Here is a 21,621-nt window from a genome sequence, read left to right as displayed (position 1 = left end):
GAAAGGTAAAAGGCTGAGAGATCATGAGTGGTGATAAAGTCAGTTGAATGGTAAAGCAAAATCTGCATGCACAAGCAAAGCAAAACAAGGAATTCATTTGCAACTTCTCATCATCTCAGCCACTCCCAGGAGAGCAAGGCTCATAACACATAACGGTTTCTTGGAAAGACCGACTCCATCACTTGGAATGTCTCCTCCTTTCTCTTTCTTTCCTTCTTATGCTGTTCATCGTAATGCCATATATCATGGGATATCCCTTTGGCCAGTTTGGGTCAGCTGTCCTGGTTGTGCCCCTCCCAGCTCCTTGTGCACCCTCGGCTCCTTGCTGGCAGGGCAGTGTGAGAAGCTGCAACGTCCTTGGTTCTGTGCAAGCACTGCTCTGTAACAACTATGTCATTGGTGTGCTGTCACCACTATTTTCACCAAAAAATCCAGTACAATACAAAAAAAAATCCAATACAGTATTGATATATAGTATAGGTATGCTTCAGTTAGGAACAAAGAGGATACTCAGAGCTGTATACTAATTGGGCTAATTTCAACATTTCAGAAAGCAGATTTACTGAAGCAAATACTTCAACAGCTGATCTGCACGCACTTGGGAGATAAGAACAGATTTTTCTTGTACTGATAGTGTTCAGCTGATGTATTTCTGCCAGTCCTGGCTTGGGCAGATGTAAGTGATGACACTTTTAGTAAAATCTTTCACACACTTTCACCTGATGTTCTTGCAAAAAAAGATACAGAAATATGATTTAAATGAAATAACTGATTGATATATGATCAACTCACTGGAAAAGTTGGTAGCTGTCTGTGGTTGGCTCTTGAGCTGGAATGGGTAATGTGAGTGAAGTTTGTCCTCTGATGACAGTCACAATTCAGCAGTAAAAGCAACCCACAAGCCAATGTTTTTATGGAATAAAAATGTTGTGCATAAAGAAAAGGTGGGTTGTGAATGCAATTTACTGCATTTACCTGTTTTACAATCACAGCACTGAGAAAGTAAAAGATTTCCCAGCCGCTTATATGCAGACACTATTCAGTGATGCAGACACATTTTGTTTCAGCTCAGCTTCACTGTGATTTGAATTTGTTATACTTACTTCATCTCTGCTTGCTTCTGATAGTATACAAATACGGCAGTTTAATGCAGGTAAAATTATATCCCTTTTGGCTTGGTACAGCAAAGAACACGCAAATCTTCTTTATATATAAATATATGGTGTCTGGGGGCTGAACTAATCCAGGCAGAGGAATAGTGTAGCAGGAAGATACTCAGCTGTTTCTGTAATTCATAAAGTTATTTCAATTTTTGCATATCTGCAGTATAAGTCTGGAAGGCAGAACAGAGACCTATATCTTTCATTCTGTATATTCCCGTCATAGCATTAGCTAGATAGAAAGCTTATGGTTAATTTGTTTCTTCTCAAGGCTCTGAGAAAACTCACAAAACTGTCCACCAAGCAGACACTACATAAAGTGCTTTAATTTCAAAAACTAACATTGATGCTGTCACTTTCTCCCTGTGTAATCTTATTCACTTGATGCACTTCATCTCGTCCAGAAGGGTTAGAAATTGGCTTCATTCATCCAGGTGCTAATCACTGCACTGAGCAGATTTAGCTATTATATATTAAACTTCTTACAGCAGTCACTAGATTTTTTACAACTTGCAACAAGTAACTCTAGATTTTTAATGCTATATAATCTACTTTTTTTGTCTGCTATAGTGTTGTTAATCTGAACCATGAAAGCATTCAGTATCTGTGACAACTGGGCTGTTTTCTCTAAGGTAAGAGTTTGATGTATCACTATTTAATTCAAATTTGTCTCCAAGTTATATGATAACCATTTATTTTATGTCCAATATTTCTAATATAGATGGTTAATTCAATAAAATCTGTACTTGTTCTCATAAATACAGCTTTTACAGAATGGAGACACTAATTCAGCTCACATTTTAATTGGAGGAATTTTAAATGGGATGGGTTAAGTTGTGACTTTCTGAATATTTTAGTAACACCTATAAACACATAGCAAGCATATGTCTTAATTAGAATAATCTAAAACTTCTTCTAAGATACACTTGCTTGGAAATTTCTTTTTTATTTGGTCTTTTTTTCTCTCTCTTCCCTCCTTCTTTTCTTGGGAGTGTTAATAATAATACTGAGTCCACATCCCTATTTTTATATCAGCCACCACACTCCCTTCTTTTTGTATGTTGTTCAAATTAATGTGTTTTATCTTGGTTGAAAGTGTGCTTTTCAGTTGTCTGCAGTCTCAAAGCTGGACTTTGCTCCTGTCATAGACATTCTCTCTAAATTCTCTTTTTGAACTGTGAAGCATGAATCATTCCTTTCGCTCCTGATGCTGTATATAAAAAAAAAAAAAAAAAAAAAAAGTTATTTCAGAAGCTGAAGTATTTTCTGTAGTTTCAGTAAGCTCCAGATGCCTGTGCATACATTATCACATACCCACAGAGAGAGTCTAGAAAATAGTATGGTGATATATGGAGGAAAATGGTTTGTTTACTAAGGGAATGATCGAGGAGATTTTGTAAGGTAGCCAGGTGTACAATAACTCAGGCCATAGTTCTTTCAATTAAATCCAAAGCTGCCTGACATAGTGCTTTGTAAATTGTCCTTCCTCCTTTGCAGGAGCTGGGAACATCACTTAAAGCTCATAGGAAGATGGAGCTATTCTTCCTGCTGGGACTGTTCCCAAGGCAGGGCTGCTCTCTGGTTCACTGAAGAAGTACAGTACTCTACAATTGGATGTACTCTTCTGGGAGTGCAGGGGTGTTGTTTATATTTACCTGCCTGAAGATCATCACAGCTGTACTGTTAATGCACAGTACTAATTAAAAGCCAGTTTTTCAGCCATATTTTTCCATATTGAGATATACCATTGATACATCAGAGGGTATGTAATCATCTAATTCTAAAGGTGGAAATCAGAGTGTGTACTTAGACCTGGTATGTGGATAAGAATCCAGAATGTCTAAACATATGGATGCCTCGCATTAGAATGCTCTTTGTAGCTGCTGATAATCAACCAGACTTTCTGGAATGACAGTCTATTCATGTCTCTTAGTCTGGTCATACTGCTTCATTAGAAGGCTAGCTACCAGGATATAAGACCTCAGATGAATCCGAGCTGGCCCTCCTTCTCTTGATGGTATCCCTTATTCACATCTTTGCTGGTGAGTGGCATTATGCATGCAGTATGAGGCATACTGAGGCAGTAGGAATTCTCTTTTAATGATAAGAAGATACATGCGTGCATGATGAACTTGGCATCATTCAAATATGAAGGGACTTCTTGGGACAGAGGAGAGTCATGAAAGATACTACAATAACCTTGCAGATGACCCTTAGGTTTTGGAGGTCAAAAAAACAAGCTGAGGATCATCAGCATTTGGCCTAGGATGGCAGCAGGAAGCAACTGTCACTGTCAGTAAGCTAAATCTGGTATGCTTGGCTGTATTTCCGAAGACTGCATAAAACTGTTATCAGAAGGTTGTGTCAAAAGCTGTAGCAAAGCTGTAACATTTAGTCCTTTTGCATCTTCCCTCTCTACAAGGTCTGTTGTTACTCTGATCACTTGCTAAGATTTATTCTTGACAGGCTCATCTTGGCCATCATGTATTAATATATATAGCTGAAACTTACAAGCCAGTCTACTATAGGTTACTTGGACTTCAGCTAGTATTTTAACTGACTTAATAGGTGGAAAATAGTTACTTTTTTAATGTCTTTTTTTTTTAATATAGAAAAAGAAACTTGAAAAAAACTGGTAATATTTCATGCCTACTCATAACCATGATAAACCATATGAAATCTTGAGAATAAAGTGTTAGTCAAGGTAATATAGCTATGGAACTGATTGTATATAGAGGTGTTTGGACCAGTCCAGGGCCTGGCTGCTGTCAGTTGATAGGTGTATAAAATGTCAATAATTTTTTTCATAGGAATTTAAGAGTTATTTCATGTTAGCATTTTCTTTTCAAATAGAAGCTGGTGATGATAGGAGATGGTGAGAGATCTTTCAGAATTGTAACAGGAATGCTGTCCCAAGAAATGTAAGGTATGGTTTTCCTGGATTATTTTGAATTAAATTTTTTGTTCAAGAAACAATAGAATTTTGGATACTGCCAGAATGGAGCTGGCGTGTTATAAAGAAACCAGCTGGATATATTAGTTATGCAAAATTTGTTGCATTTTACTCCTGCTAGCAGCAGACTTTCTACAAGTGATTTAGGAACAAAACCCTCTGTTGGAAACCAAATTTGGAAGACTTACAAAAAAGCATTTCCTACAGGTACGATTCCTAGCAGCATGATGATCTCCCAGGTACAGCAACATATTAGCCATTAACATCTGGACTGGTTATGCTAGAAACTCTTTACAAATAACAGAAAATTGTAAATTCCAGAACTACCATTATTTTTCACCAAAGAGATGTCTTTGCAAATGAATACAAATAGTGCAGAAGAAACTAACATTGAGATTAGAAGCATGTTTTTTGGTTTCCCTCCCAGAAACTATTTTAACTAATATACAAAAAATAATTTTGTTTTGAAAAAAAATTACAAGTATTAAAGTATTCATCGCACATCATCTATATTTCATCAGTGGAAGAATATAATCTGACTTTCTTTTCCTTAGATGCTAATTTATTTGATTGTAGGAAAGCTAACCATTTGAATAAAAGATAAATATATCTAATATATACAGTTTTTACTTTGTTGTTCAAAATACTATGTACTGGGGTTTCTATTATATCTTCTATTCCCCACTGAAATAATTTATTTTTGTAGCTGGTAATACAGGCATTTAAGGGACTTACATCTACAGATGTAAATGACCCAACTCTATTTACTAAAATATCTGCAGTAGAGTTTCTAAAATAATTATTTATCTATTTTCTTGAAATATGTAAATTTGTATTCCATAAATACATTTTGCCAATGTTTTCTCATTTAAGAGTGACACTATTTTAATTATGATTCTTAAAGTAGGAAGGATATTGCCCAACATTCTTTGCTGATGTAGAAAGACCAATACATGTAGAGGAAAGCTCCAACCTTGTATATGTTGAATCACTTCTTGGAAAACATTTCTTATTTATGAAGGGGACCTTGGGCTGATTGATTCTTGATTTTAGTACATGATGTTCAAATAAACATGCAGCTCTCTGTCCCCTGCCAAAAAAACCCCACATCCTACAACCACATGTATTGTAGTATGAATAAAGGTTTGTGAGTTATAGGGCCAAATAATAAAAAGAAAGGAAACATAATGTTACACCAAATAAAGAAAATTGCATATTCAGTAGAACATGCGCCACTGAAATAACATTCAGTATGACATTCTATATTTGCAGCTGTTAATCTTTGAACATTTACTTAGGAACCTTTGAAAAACATTTTGAACACCAATTATGACTTTGGGGTTGTCATTGCAGACAGCATAAAACATCATTTTTTAGTTGTAAAACTAAAAGTAAAACTAACAGTATTTCCCATTGTAAACAGATGTTCGTATTAGCAAAATGTAGTTGAGCTGCTGAGAGTAGTATTTTAAGGTCACATAATTATCGAAAGGATAGCTATTTCAGGAATGATTATGTGTTATTAATTAATAATTCTGCTATAAAACTCATTGCAATAAGTTAGTTATGCTATAGGGCAAATACCATATCGTAATGTATTATTCTTAGAATTCAAATTCACCACAACTTTCAGTAGATACAGTACAAGCAGTCATTTTTACTTAGCTTGAATATCTGAGCATCCATCTGAAATGCAGATGCAAACATTCATTATCTTAAAATAGTATTTACAAACTGCTTCAAGGCTCCTAATTTGTTTCACTCTTATAGCCAGTTGTAAGATATTCTGCTCTGTATTTGAGAGAGATTTTGGATATGTTTGTCATAAAAATTTCAAGAACTATGAACAGTCAGAAGTATTATCCCTACTTTGCAAGGGAGAAACTATGCATAAAGAGTTGATAACAAGAGGGCTGGCGAGAAAATTCAAGAGAGCTAAGCTTTGCATAGAAGAAAGGCTTTCTGTAGCAATAATTCTTTGTATGGTCCACATGGCATCATAACATAGATATTAAATGTGGGATGAGAAGGAAGAATAGGATTTGCAGAGGGTTTAGAAGCTTGTTTTCATTTTAATGAAGAAAGAAATATTCTACTCATGTACAAAGAGAAAGAAAAGAAATAATAATTTCTTCTCTGTCTCTTGAATTGTTTGCACTTATAAATTATATTTTTTTCAGCTTTAACTATTTCAAGCTTTTTTATCTTATGTAATAAAAAGTAATATTAAATTTTAAATGAGGTATGATTTTTGAAATTAAAGTTATGAACTATTTTATGTTGTTGATATTGAAATGTCCCCAGACATATCATGATGCACTTCTTGGTCATGGACACTTATTCTTGGCTGGAAAGAAGTTCAATTAACAAGAGAAAGTTATGGGCACATAACAGAAACCTTATGACAGGAGGTCACTCTTTCCTATTTGGCTCTACTCCTTCCAGATATCATCATGCTTCAGGAAAAAATTTAATAAATAAAAGTTTTATTTGTAGAGAGTTTTTTTCATTCTTATTATTAGATAACTTGTAGCACTAGTTACTTTGGTGTCAGGAATTCTTTTTTTTTTTTTTTTTGATACATTTTTTATATTTCAAAGGTAAATAAATACACATGAGAATAGTGTCTTAGAGCTGAATTAAATATGTAGCATCTCTTCTTCAGAGACAAAAATTACAGTAGAAAGGGATATTAAGTAAGGAAAGTGAAGAAAGAAAGAAAGAATGGTGTAGACTTTTGTTGGGGAAGAAATGGAAATATGAATTTAATATGCCACAAAGTCTACTCCTTATTTTCATTAAGCTGTTGGACTCACAATGAAAACCCACATCCCCACTTCCTTTTATTTCCACATTTCCTTATCTTTTATTTCAGCTGCAGCACCCAACTGCATCCAAATTATGCTTTTGATGAAATGTTTTGTTCCCTTCTTTTCTTCCTCCAGAAAGAACTCTAGTATTTTAGCTTTTAATTTAAACTGATAATAAAACTTTTATCCAAGTCATTGTGATTTTAGGTTTTTTTTCTGTCTCCTACCTGATGCACCTTTGTCCTAGAAAATTTCTCTGTTGAGATTTTGAATCTTGAAACTCTTACTGCAGGTAATCCCACTCTTGTTTCCCCCCTGTGCCAGTCACATAGTAAAGCACAAATAACATTTTTAATTCTGAGAAATCTGAGTGACTTCAGTGCTTAGGAGAATATACCTCCCTGGCTACAGCCAGGCCCGTGTAGGCAGAGAGCAAGGCTGATTTTCACTTCAGGTGTGTCCCTTCTAGGAAGAGGCAGAGCTACTCAGAAGTGTTTAGCTCTGAAAATTGAAGACTTCTTCCAAGTAAAAATAAAGTTGTAATCGTGATAGTTGTAATTCTTGGTAGATAGTCGTATCTTTCAGGCTGATTCATTATCTAAGTGCTCCCCTAATTACATTTCCTCATCCTTTTGCTTATAGTCAGTCCACTTAAGAATAAATCACTAATTTCCCACTCTCAATTGAAACCTTCTTGTGTAAGTTTGTATATCCTTTCCCTCCCCTCTGGGGCACAGGAAGCATTTGGGAATGTATCACCACCACCCGCTAAACTTTAACCCTACCCACCCTCTTCCACTAGTATTTTCTTACAAGCTCTTTTTTCCTTCTTCCAACCCCCCCATTCTGAACCATTTCATGATTGTGAAACAGTGTCACTGAACTAACCAGTAATGAGTCATGTTATCCTTCCAGTCTCCTCTTGAAAAATAAAGATTTATTGCAGTGTTTCTGTGAAATGCCATGCAGCATTATGAATGGATAGCAGACATCACTGACACTGCGTGCTATTCTTTTAAAACACTCAAAATGTTAATATCATGTCAAAATGTTTGAATCCTAGAGATTATACACATAATATTTTTTCACATCCTTTGGTCATTGTTGTTTCACACTTCCTCTATCATGCATGTTTTCCATATTCTTCCAGTATATTATGATTCCTTAGACTGAATCCTTGGGCTTTTTCCCTGTGTGTTTGTATCACGTTGAATGCTAAAGCTGAGATTACTGACAACTTCTCAAAACTTCACAATATTACAATGTCTCGATGGGAAAGAGTAGCAGGAGATCTGTTGCTGATGTGTTCATATAATAATGTACCTGGAATAGTCATGCAGATGATGAAAGCACAGTGGATAGAGAGCTTTGATTTATCTGTGTAACTGGGTTTTGAAAGGAAAGTTTTGACCAAGCCTTTTTAATTTTTCATGATGTTAGGACATTCAGGTGCATTTTAGAAGACCTCATATTCCTAGGAGGTTTGCTGCTTTAAAAACTGGGAAAAGCTTATTTCAGGAAGGAAAACATCATTTATTTATTTGTTTCATGCTCTTGCTGGTTTTCTAGCTAATTAGGCTTCAGTCTTCAAAACCATACATTTTTATCATCATCATATATTTTTATCAGGACTTCACAGAAATTTTGGATCATGCTGTTTCATGCTTTCATGTATCTTCCTCACAAGAGGTTATTCCTTCATTGCAACACACTAAAATGAGTCTCATTAACCTGTTTTATGTAATTTAGAAGCTGCAGCTGTTTCAAATTTTGAAACTCTTCCAAAACATTGAAGCTTGGGCATATAGAGTTTGGTCTCTCAATTGGTAGCTGAAATTTCCAAATCGAAGCATCCTCATTTATAGTGAGTTCAGAGTCTTTAGTTATCTAGGTAATAAAATTCTTATTTTTCCCTTGTAGCAAGTAAGGAGTTTGTACATTCTGATAAGGTCAGAACAGCAACTGTTTTGAATCATTTGTGAGGCATCTTGAATAGACTTCATTTTTTAAATAACAAAATGCTGTGTTAATGCTGTGTTTTAGTTAAAACTTTAAATGCATCGTTGAGAAATTTCTGTTGAAATTTTTATATCAGTAAACAGCAGTAGGCATGGGACAGATGTGTACATATTTATGCATTGCATTACATACCTATGCACAGCATTTCTCTTATTCACAGCTATCTGACCTGTGCTAAGAGCATGAATAATATGATAACAGAAGAATTTTTTGTACATCCTCTCTCGTTTATTATATTTAACCCCCAAATCCAACTCCTGAATCAAACTCCTGCAAGTCCTTATCACACAGGATGTCAGCTGAACTGTTCCTTCTACTGACACTATTCTGGTCCTTTTCAATTACGTATGTTTTCACTGGGTAAAATGTAGACTTTACATAAAATTTAGGACCAACTGGGAAGTGTAAAAATTGAAAGTGATGTATCTGTTGAACTTTTTTAGAGGCACATGTCAAACAACAAGAACACTCTCATTGCTTCTGCATCTTCCTGAACATGCTGCTGCTAGGCTAGCCCAGGTCCCAGAGCAACATGGGGAGCACTATTTCTGCAGGACCATCTGTCTGAGGATGTGAAGTGAATTTGGACACCAGAGCTCAAAGTCATTGGAAGAAAAATGTACTTAAAATACTTGCAGTGAATTTGATATAATTAGGAAGTATGTGTCTTTTTTTCTCCCATTATTATCAAAAACAATGATTACAGGCAGTGAGCATGGATGCTTAATTCAAGTTAGAAAATGAGAAGTAAGACAGGATTTAAATAAATTCTTAGGATTAAGTTTTCAAATGACACTTGGAGGAAAGAAGATATTTTAATTCATGTGTTCCATTTTAGCTAGGGAGAGAATTCAAGAATTTATATGATGTTAGTTTAGAAAGCAAATGTCTGTTTTCAGTCTAGAAAAGTAGGGAAATGAAACAGAAGTCTCCAGTAATGGTTTAGTTTGGAAATGAACTGCATTTGTGATTATCTTGGGTAGATTTTCTCCTCCAGATGATCCCAGCTCTAACAGCCTATCACTGTTGTCACAAACACTATTTCATGTCTATTCTGTCATTCTCTTGCTTGATAAGAGTAGCAAATGAACAAAAACAAGCACACAAAAAATGGCTATCAAAATATAGTATTTAGCCATGACAAGTACAGCTTTTTTGAAAACTGATATAGAAACCTTTTTATGCTTTCTGAATTTGTTGTTTTATCCACTGAAACCATCTGAAATGTAGAATATTTAATATAAAAATTATGTAAAAATACCATAAACAAACCAGAAAATAATTAACACTTACCTTTCCCCAAGCAGCTCTGATAAAACTGAAATAAATCTCTTCATATAGCTCATTACTGTCTATCATAAATTCCTTGGCCAAGTCTTATCTTTTTGAATGAATGAGTACATGAAAAATACATTGTAGAAGTATAATTCAAGTGATTATGTCAAGAAAATGGTATTAGGTTTGCTTAGTTCACCAACCTAAAAATCAGCGATGTCATTAGTAATCTCAGGATAAACAAGCCTAGAAAGATTTTAATAAGTGCATTTTGGTCATTTTGCTAGTAAAAATGACTTCACTTGAAATTCTAATAGTACAGAATATTAACAGTGGATTGTGAATATATTTTGATCCTGCTGCAGCAATAACTTTATGGCAAAGCAGTGCTTAAAATTAAGTGTTTCAATGTAAGCATTATTTCTTTAGTATCATCTGGAGTAAAAACACCTTTCATCCCTATTCTTTCCCCTGTGGGACCACTCTTCCTATTGCAACTTCCTGATTACTACTAATTTATTCTGAAAGGACATATATAGAATTTAACTATATTTCAGGCTCAAATCCATAGATGCTACCCTAGCATTAGAAGCCCTGTTCTGAAAAGGTGGCAATGAAAGGCAAGAGATATAATAGGGTGAAGACAGGTTTGGTCAGACGAAACAGAAATACATCCATCCATTCCAGATAATTGCTTTTAGAGAAAATCTTATTTTTTTTCTTTCAGGAAGAGTATTTTAAGGAAGTTTATTTCTTACCTAAAACTAGGATATGTATAAAATTTCAAGGGGAGTGGAAATACTATTTTTCAAATGATCAGGGTGGGAGATTAGAAAATGGATGCCACGGATTTTATAGTACCTGGCTCAAGATTATAATAAATATAGCATTTTCATCATTCTCCTTTACATATCCAACATAATAAAGCTTATGTAATAATTATCATTCCCTCCCCCTCCCCCCCCCCCACGCACATACACACTGAACAGATATGACAGTATAAATAAAAGAAATCCACAGGGAAACAATTTAGTAACTATCAGCAGTTCCTTGATCAAGAATATCTGCTTCTCATTATGCAGAGATAAATTAAGAAAGCAAGCAGAGTACCAAGGAACAATTTGGAGGCAATATGAATCAAAAGAAATCTTAAGTTTCCTCTGAATTTTATCCAGCTGTGCTCAGCTTCAAGGCTGAGAGAAAGAACGAAATAATAATAGTGTGCTCAGTAAACCAACTCACAACATTTTCTGATCTAATTTTCTAAAGAGACGACAGAAATACTCATAGTCTAACTAGCAAGATTTTGTCTACAGAGCCTGGTGGTGCCTGCTGTATTTAACCTTAAAATATTAATTCAGAGGTGTAAGGTTTGTCATTATTGATAGGAAATAATGAATTCAAACAAACACAGGATACCATAAACTGTCTTGTCTACATGGTGAATCATACAATGCTGAGTTTGTGTTTAGGGACAGAGCTCAACAAACTCTAATACCTGAACCACTGAAGGATACTCACAAATCCTCAGTGTCCACAGCACCATACTCCTTGTCTTGTCAGGACTGAAGCTTTGCAGAGTTTGGTTTTCTCTTAACCCATATACCCAGGTTTCCAGAGGAAAAAGATGAAACAAAAAGTAAAATTTCTGTCATGTTTCATAATGCTATCATTGCAAAGCAAGCAGAACCTTACTGAAATAAATACCTTCAGAAAACTTTCTGAAAATGTTACTGTATTTAAGCTCCATTCAGATGCTTTTTCTGCTGCCTCTAAGCTGTGTTTCTCATCACTTAGATATCAGGTTCTCTCCTTATGCTTATTCATGGGTGACTCCAAAAGTAATGCCTCCTATATATTGCCATGGAAACTATAACAGATACAAAAGAGCACAATAGCACCATTTGATAGAGCAAATTCTCAGCTACAAAACACTATTTTTTTCATCATAGTCATCACCATTAGCTATGCATTTTTGCTAGAGGTGAACAATTCTCTGCATGCCTTGCTATTAAAAATCTGCATGGCTGTCTGGAACGTGGCTTGTCTTTCACATTGCTGTCACCACTGCTGAAACACACCACTCACAACCTCACTGGGCTCACATCCACTGTTTGGTTTCCATAAATGCCCAGCAAGCATCTATAAATGTCCATGAGTGCCATTTTTTTCTGCATTGAGGAATTCAATGACAGACCTTTGCTTAACATGCACTGCCATGTCAGATGCCATTTTGTCAGAGTGCTCGTATGCTGCCATCTGTCGTACAACAGCAAAATGTAATGGAAGGTTCAACCTCTACTGCCAGACAACAACATCTGCCTTTAACACCATGGGCCATAATAATAAAATAGGAGGCATTACTTTTAGAATAGTTCTCCTAGTTTAAACTTCTTCACACTTTTCTCCTGAAAAGAGGTAAGCAACCAAGATAGAGGAGGCAAATAAATGTTCTATATGTGTATCCTTTACACTGCTTATATATTTTGCTCAATTACCTGCTTAATCTATTTCTGTCATTGGTTTTTGGGGGTCACATTGTCTTTTACACATTACAGATTACACTAATGTCTTTTATTCTGCTAGTTACTGCTATAACAAACAGAATGCATTGTATTAGCTGCAACTTAGTGCTCTTCTGATGGAGAAAAAATACATTGATTTTTTATAGAAATCTGAAGCAAAATTGTTGGATAATTTATGATATCTACAGGAAAGTAAAATATCTGCCTGACTTACATACTACAGTTTTCACATCTCTGCAAGTTTTACTATGGTTTGTTCTATAGAGACACTTTTCTAATAGTGATTATCCCTGTCTTTGTGTCTGAGTATTAGGATCCCCACAGCCTTATCTGTTTTCTGAACTTGTTTCAAACCATGACTTGGGATGCTGGAGATTTCAAACATGGGAATGTTTACTGAGTGAGGGAAGGCAAGACTATTTTCTCCTTTGGTTTCTGTGAGCCAGCCTATTAGCTGCTGACAGTCCTCATTGAATCAGCCTGTGGCTTAAATCCAGAAGTGAATTATAATGTAAGATCACAGTTATGAGCTCAGAGAAAAAACAATGTTAGTGCATTGACAGCTGTGATCAAACCTGTCTGTAGTTCTCTCAGAGGCAGAAATCCCTAGGTGGCAATCAAAGCTTTCCTGGATAGGAATTTACAGGCTGAATGCATAATAGGCTCCAGCCAACATCGAAAAAAAAAAAAAAAGCTACTACAAGCAAATGCTCTCTTGATTGAGAACGTGATACATTAAGGCTTTTGCAGGCTAATTTAAAGCATTTCCTTCCTCAGACAACCTAGCCCTTTCCTCCTAAGTCCAAAAAATATTTTACATGTAAAATCTATTTAAGCATAATGTATTTTTCATGCAGGATATTAGAACTGGGATATATATCTTTTTGGCCGTGGACTCATTTATTCAGTTACACAGTTTTGTAATTGGTTTGGAGATCAAGCACTCCAGTGTGTATTTGTTTAAAATCCAAAGCAAATGTGGCACAAAGTCAGTGTTAGTTTAGAGAGGGGTAACTGTAGGCCAAATAAAAATATGGTTGAATCACCTTTCTGATAAAAAGAAATAATTCTTTTTGCTGTGTACAAGAAATTAAGATTCTCAGTGCCCCAAATTTGTAGCAATGTCTGCCTAACCATTGCAGTTTAGGATGACACAGTCTGACAGCTGTATCTATATTTATGCATAGGAACAACTTTCAGATATGCTGGATTCCTGTTTTATCTAAGTGAAAATTTTGGTAGGCTATGATGCTGGAACCTGGCTGAAGTATAGGGTGATCAATGCACAGTGCTCTGTTTGCTTCTTCCAACATGGAATATTTATTCCTTGGCAGGAACACATGAAGTTCTTGCTAGGATCTGTCTAGAGATATGACAGTGCTTTGTGGGTCAAAACACTGAAACCCCATCAGTGAGAGTGTTCTTGGACAGCTGTAAAATATTGATATGCTGGCAAATATCTTTGATCTGCTGAGGCTGGGTTGGAGCAGATCCAGCTGATGAATGAAACTGATAGATGGTGTTCTTTCCATTCTTGTTTCCCTTCAGTGGAAAGTGCTGGAAATGATGTGTGATCAGGCTCAGTGTGGGTGAAGCTCCATGGAGTTGGGAAGGGAGAAGGGCATAAGTGAATTGCTTCATGGCCATGACTCTATGCCATTAAAATCCTCCACTGATAAGTCCATTATCCTGCTTAGACATTATCTGTTTGGGTTTGGGAAGTCACAAGGCAAGAGACTGAACTTCCATTCATTGGTCCCTAAATCTTACTGTTGTTCTGCCTGAAGTTTTAGGAATTATGTGTTATTTGATGTCACTATGCTATTTTTTTCAGTGTATATATCTTAAATGATTTGAATAGTTTTTGGAAATTACTATTCCAGTTGGCCTATTGAGACAATGACAGAGAAGATGAGAAGGCTACCCTGGCCAGCCAATATAGTGCCTGATTTAGTGGTTGGCAACCCTGACTGCAGCATGGGGTTTGGAACTAGATCATCTCTGAGGTCTCTTCCAACCCAAGCCATTCTATGACTCTATGATTCTCTAAGATGGGCTTTGCTCCCCACCCCATATTGTTCTGTCTTTGTATTGCTCATCAGTGGTTCAGCCATCCAGGGATTTATCTCCCTTGTGACCGCCTTGATCTGCTGCAAGATTCTTAAGAGGATTTTTACCATCATTAATGCTTTTCTGGAAAAAATATTTCTGTTCAAGGTGTTAAATAAGTTAAAAATGAATCTGGAAAAAGTTACACTGAAAATTAATTTTAGAGTGCCGTAATTCTCAGTTCTTAAACAACAAATATAGAAAACATATCAATATTTTAAATTAAGTTGTATTACTTTTAGCTGTTTGAAACTCATAAAGCTTACTGCAATAAAAAAAAAACAATCCCTACAGCTTCATCTTGATCTTTACAAAATGCCGGCATCAGAGGTGAACGTTGGAGAACAAAGAGCACCACCATATGGTCCATCAAAGTGTACTGAATGAGCAATGTTTTTCTTGTGGAAAAAGAGACATTAAGTATTCAGACAGTTTGGAATTGTTAATATATCCTCAGGGTTCTGTAGTCCCATCAATATGTACATGTTATTCTTGATAATATTAATGGAAAACAAGCAAATGTAGGAAGATGAGACTAGATGTTTGAAAAACTGTACTGTTATAATTTTAAGTGCACTGAAATCTTGTATCATTCAAAGAATGAAAGTGAAAATGTTTCAAATGCAAAATTACATGTCTGTTTCCAATCCTTGCTTTCTACTGATTTTTTTGTATTTATTTCATTCTAATATTCCAAAATCCAAAGTCAAATCTCTGTAAGTGCAGGAGGCATTATTCTAATATGTTGCAAAGGAAAGGATGAGATTCCAAAGAATGTCCTGTGGTAGACAGCTTCTCTAAGAAAAGGATTTAGCCTTTTCCTTTTAAAGCACTAAGATATAAGCAATTCTTAAAGGTGGTCCTTTATTTCCAGTGGGAATGGACTTACTGAAGAACTGTCAAAAGATATTTAAACCTGTTAATACTCAAAATAGAAGCTAAAGAGGCTGAATACCCTTAGGTCTGAGGAGGCTAGGAGTCCATTGCTTTTCTGCTGCAGATTAATTTGATATATTATGCAAGTCAAAGCTCAGATGGCAAATTAATTTATCACATTTAGATCATGAACCATGGCATCATATCAAGACACCACTCCTCTCATATATGACAAGTGTAAATGTAAAACTGAGATGCAAAATAAATCTATTTTATTGCATGACCAATTAAGTAGCACTACTTTGATGTAAGCATAAACATAACATACAACATAAAAATAGGCAGTTATAGTAGCATAACTGATACAAGGAAACTTGTGAAGCAGAAGTGATATGTTCATGCATCTTTTCCCTAGGTGCCTTAGGTTTCTGTCTGTTAGAGGAGGTAACAGTGCTTCAAAATCTTCAGAATAACTATTAAAATCTTTTAATTCCTAAAATGCTGTGCTTTTGGGTCTCCTAACTGAGATCAATGAAATCAGATTAATTACATCTTCCCATATTTCTTGCAGGTGGACATTCTAGAATTCATTGCAGCAAGATTTGATGAACTTGGTAAAACTAACTGTAAAATCCAGTGCTTTTAGTCAAGTAGTTTTTGATGTTCGTAGACCTGAAGTACTTAGCCTTCAGACTTCAGGCCAGCCTTGTGGCTGTGAAATTACTCAAAACATAATTAATCTTAACTTTCAGGAAAAAGGCTTGTTCTTATCTAACATTTATAAGAAAGTATTTATCATATTAGTGAAATTGTCATATAGAGAAAAAAAGTCAAATGATAATTCTTAGTAAAATGAATCTATGAAGAGACAGTTCAGTTAATCCTCGCAGTAAGTTGTTCTGTGCTGTAAAGGGAAAGTGATCTCTGGCAACAGCTGCCTTTCATCAGAACATTATGCACATTTGAGATTTTCAGCATTGCATCAGTGGGAATCCTTAGGAGGCACTGAGCAAGAAGATCCAGGAAGATCTATTTTGACTTGATGATATCTCTCTCTCTCACCTTAGGAGAGGCTGGAGCACCTCTTCTTTGAAGAAAGTTTGAGAGAACTGGGCTTGTTTAGCTTGGAGAAGAGAAGGCTCCAGGGAGACCTCATTGCAGCCTTCAAGTACTTGAAGGGAGCGTATGAACAGGAGGGGGAACGACTGTTTATGTGGGTGGATAGTGAAAGAACAAGGGGGAATGGTTTTAAGCTGAGACAGGGGAGATGTAGGTTAGATATTAGGAGGAAGTTTTTCACTCAGGGGGTAGTGACACACTGGAACAGGTTGCCCAGCGAGGCTGTGGATGGCCTGACCCTGGAGGCATTCAAGGTCAGGCTGGATGTGGCTCTGGGCAGACTGGTCTAGTGATTGGTGTCCCTGCCCATGGCAGGGGAGTTGAAACTAGATGATTTTTGAGGTCTTTTTCAACCCAGGCCATTCTATGATTCTATGACTCTATGATTGTATGATATGACTCCAGACTGCAAGAAAACAACCTGTATCTGCAGCTCTGCAGCTACGGGGAAGAAAACATTCCCAGCATCTCTCCAGAATGTAAAAGAGATTATCATAATTTAAGTTGCATAAATGAACAGCCAAAGTTGTTGCCATTATTTCAGCTAATTTCTTCCAGTGACCTGGAATAAAATATTCCTGTTAACTAGAAGAAACATGAATGGAAATTATGCTTATTCCTTTGTGGTATTGGCTATAGAGGCACTTCAAGAAGAACCAGCAGTAGGAATAAAAGAACTTTTATAATAAATCCCCAGATTCCATATCACGTTTTCACCTTTTGTCTCTTAACACTCTGGGCTCTTAGAACTCTGGGCTAAATTTGCTAGAAATGACTGTCAGTTTCTGTTAAAGATTCTGCTTTTAACAAATACTTTTTTTAGGGATTGATCTATTACAAATAATTCTTTACAAAGGAATTACCTGTGGTCTTTATCAGTGAAAAATACGAAGTCTTAGAGTATGTCTATACTGTACATGCATCTGTGTCATCAGCAAGCTGTTCTGGAGAGAATGAATCAATGTATAAATGTAAGAGCAGATGCTATTTGAATCAAATGGACTATTTTATATGTGGGGTCTTGGGGTGGTGTGTGAGAACTGCTGAGTCATGGCCTGAAGCATTGATTGAGCACCTGGAGGAAAGACCCAGTCAGCCCTGGGAGCACAGGTGAAGGCAATTCACCTGTGTGACCAGAAGGGGGTGGAGCCTGGCTCCGCCCCTCTTAGGCCTCATCTAATAGCTGACTGCCACTGAGGAAGGATCACTTTCTGGAGATCCCCACTTGGTGGATGTTTTTCCCTGTGAGCCCAGAATTTTCTGATATGGGTGAGTGATTTACTTCCCTTCCTTTGTATCACTTTGCTATTGTGCTGATCCTTCCACGTCTTTTGTAATGCCTTTTCTGTCTGTTGGGCCTGATTGCTACATGTGGTTTTGTTAATTGTTTTTGTTTGTTTGTTTTTGACAATACAGTGGTTTGACCAGTAATAGAAATACTCAGAATAGAAATGCCAACTGGGCATACCTGAAGAAGGGGTGTAACCATGCCCTCATTAATAACCCACCACACATTTAAAAGTAAGGATTGCAGATAAGCACTTAAAAAGATGGATTTTTGCTTTCAGAAATCTCAAGGAAGCAGGATTCTTAATGTTCCTTTAATTATGATTGGTTTTGTTTTTTCTTTATTAATTAATTAATGATATTGGAGCTGTCCCGACTGTGGGATTCTGAATGTGCTTTTTTTCTTCTTTTTATCTTTTTCCTTCTTTTTTTCCTCTATTCTTTTTTCTCTAAACAAGCTGCTTAGTAGTAATTTTGTATGATGGAACCTCATGAGTGTACGTAAATTGTGTTTTTCACTCAAAGGATATTGATGTGAATAGTGAATTTTAATTTCATTTTGTGATTTGACCTCGCTTTATACACACAGATAGTTCTATACAGATAAATTAATTTATCTCTCTCCATATAGGCCAAAGGCTTTATTATACGTATAATGATTTAATTTTCTCTCCAATATGCATGTCCTTTAGAAATAGCTTTAGTGTTTGATAGTAAACTGGCCTGAGTGTTCCACAGCCTCTAAGTTCATTAATTTTGTCTTCCTATCAGTTGCTCCCTCATTACTGCAGAATCTCACACTGATTCCTGTGCAAAGTACAATTTATACAGGGTGTTAACTATGTAGCTACTGCGCTGCAAACAAACACGAGCAAGAGATAAGATTTTGCTTATTTAACTGGTTCCTACTTTAAAAAAAAAAGGGAATATCTAAAGATATGGAAAGAGCTTTGGATTTAATGAGTGAGGGCAATCTCTTTAGCTGAATACATTTATTTTGCAACCCAACATCAGCATAACTCAATGTGTGTTTCCATGGTATTTTCTATCCAAAAATAGTCACTTTTTGTTCTCTAAACCAACAAGAAGCCATGTAGCTGTAGTTAGCAGTGTGCTAGTGTAAGTGTTTGAAATGCTATTGCATTATCAATTGATGGGGGGGAAAAAAAGGAATAGTACAGTCAATGTTCAGAAAATGTAAACTAGCAGCTGCATGAGATTAGGAAACTACTTCATTTTTGAAGCATTTACTTCACAGCTGCTTGTTACAGACTTTCTCCTTCCAAATGTCTTGCATCAGCTTTTTCTTTGAAAAGGATGTGGGACTGAGAAACTACTGCTGTGATCAGATGAGGTGACTTAGACATTATGAAGTAGGTTATGAACGACACCCCTCAATCCTTGAGGTGATTCAACCAGGACATTTCTTTAAGCAATACAAGCAGAATTTCAGCCTACAGTTTCTGAATTATTCAGATTACATGGGTTTAGATTAACTATGCCCCACTCAGTTAAGAGTCTTTTACAATATTTTATGCTATTGTAGTATTGGGAGTCTGTCTGAAAAATTGTGCTTGTAACAATTTTCATAAGATGTGGTAATATTTTGGTGTTTATTTTCTATAGTAAATAGTACAGGTAAAGTACAATTTATTTTCACATCTATTACATGTGAATTATCTGAACATTCTAAATTTTAATTGAGAAATGAAGACTTCTGAAGCCTTTAATCATAAATTCAATTACATTCAAATTAATTTAGCTTCAGGTGAAATATGATTGTATTTAATGTCACCCTATTTTTTGAGCTTTTACAACAAAATGAAAAAAATTTTCAGTTTTACCAAGGGATTTTTACTTACTCATTTATTAGGGCATTAAAATGTTAATTCAAAGTTCTGCTTTGGGAGCTTCTTTCTTCAGCAATTCTCTGTATTCATACTTTTATTTCAATTGAAAATGTCCTGAAAAGGGACATATTATATAGATAGATAGATGATAAAATCTTCTGACTTGAAGACAAGTGAAGATTCAGGTAGAAGACAATTGGTATTTTGTACCTCTGTGTTTTGTACCTTTCTAAATAAACCATATTAGAGACTGTGTAAGAATATTTGGAGGTAATAGGAATATGCTTATGTAATCCTCATTAGTATTTTTGTTTGTGATCTTGGGATAAAAAACACAAATATATTGATGTTATAATCAGCAAGTTTGACTGGTGTGAGATGGACCAGAGCAATGTAATGTAAACAGGGTGAAATACAGTTTCATGAGATTATATTGAAATTTATTCAGGAGTGTTCAGGATGAGAATCAAGGTGCTCTGATGGGCCCATGAAGCTTTTTTCTCTGAAGAACTAATTAGTTTTCATGGAGAACTCAATAAATGCAGAGCGCTACTGTCAGTACCTTCACCTGCATTTCCAGAGATACCTGCATAGACTACTTTGCCCTCCACTGGGATACACAAACATAGTTTTAAGGAGTAATAGTGGAAAAAAATAAAAAAGAAATGCTTGTTTTGAAAATGATCAATGAGAAAGAGTATGAATTAGTGTATTTTGTGCATTATGATAGATATTGCTGCTTCTGGGGAAAAAGGAGTACTAGAAAGCATCACAGATAGCATTTCAACTTCAGGAAGGGAAATATGAGAATCATTGTACCTAGTGAGAGCTGATTTATTTGCATAAAGTACAGATTTGTTAAACCATGTTTAGAGATTTATTTAATTTTCTCAACTAAATCAGCATTTCATTTTTAATTTTGATTTTGAAACCAAATCATAAGAAAATAAAGGAAAGGAAATTAGAGATGTGATAGATAATCAAAGATGAAAATAAGTATCTTAAATATTAACACTGGGAAATGATAATTATATACAGACCTTGAATAACTTGGCAATCAGTTTCTGAAACAATTCACACTGCTTCTGTGTACGTATTTTCTAATGAATCAGTATGGGTAGTGGGAAGATAATATCATCCAATAATATTATTATTGCTTTTATTATTTAGAGGAGAAAAAGCCCTAAACTAAAACAGAAAAATTGTCCGCAGTCAATTAAACAGTATCTTTTAATTAGAAAATGCAAACATATTTTTTTATTGTCTTATTTTCCATTTAAACTTGAAATATTACGAAGGCCATCAGATATAACCTTGTGAGCTGGTTGAGGAGAGGAACTGTCCAGCTCTATTCTGCTCTGGTGCAGCCTTTGCCTTGTGTGCAATTTTGCATGTTGAAGTGTAAGAAGAATGTAAAACATTTGAGAGCACCCAAAGGAGTGCTATAAAGATAGTGGAGGATCTGGAGAGCAAGATGTATGAGGAACCGCTGAGGTCATTTGCTTTGTTGCTGTAGCAAAGAGGAGACTGAGCTTCATGGTGGCTTATAGCTTCCTACAGCAGAGGGGCAGGTGCTGATCTCTGAAGTGACAGCAATAGGTTGCAGCATAAAGCTATGTCAAGGTAGGGTCAGGCTGA

At 35.7% G+C, this 21,621-nt stretch overlaps 1 long non-coding RNA gene across 1 annotated transcript; it reads left to right on the top strand.

Moving 5' to 3' along the window:
* LOC110395086 lies at positions 227 to 3,616 on the top strand. The gene is made up of 3 exons (XR_002436146.1): positions 227 to 676; positions 1,731 to 1,792; positions 2,658 to 3,616. It is a non-coding gene; the product is annotated as an uncharacterized LOC110395086 (long non-coding RNA).

This window comes from Numida meleagris, chromosome 2 (genome assembly GCF_002078875.1).
Source record: "Numida meleagris isolate 19003 breed g44 Domestic line chromosome 2, NumMel1.0, whole genome shotgun sequence".
Lineage (NCBI taxonomy): Eukaryota > Metazoa > Chordata > Aves > Galliformes > Numididae > Numida > Numida meleagris.
The sequence above is the reverse complement of the archived record's forward strand: the minus strand, read 5'-3'. Positions and strand labels throughout refer to the sequence as shown.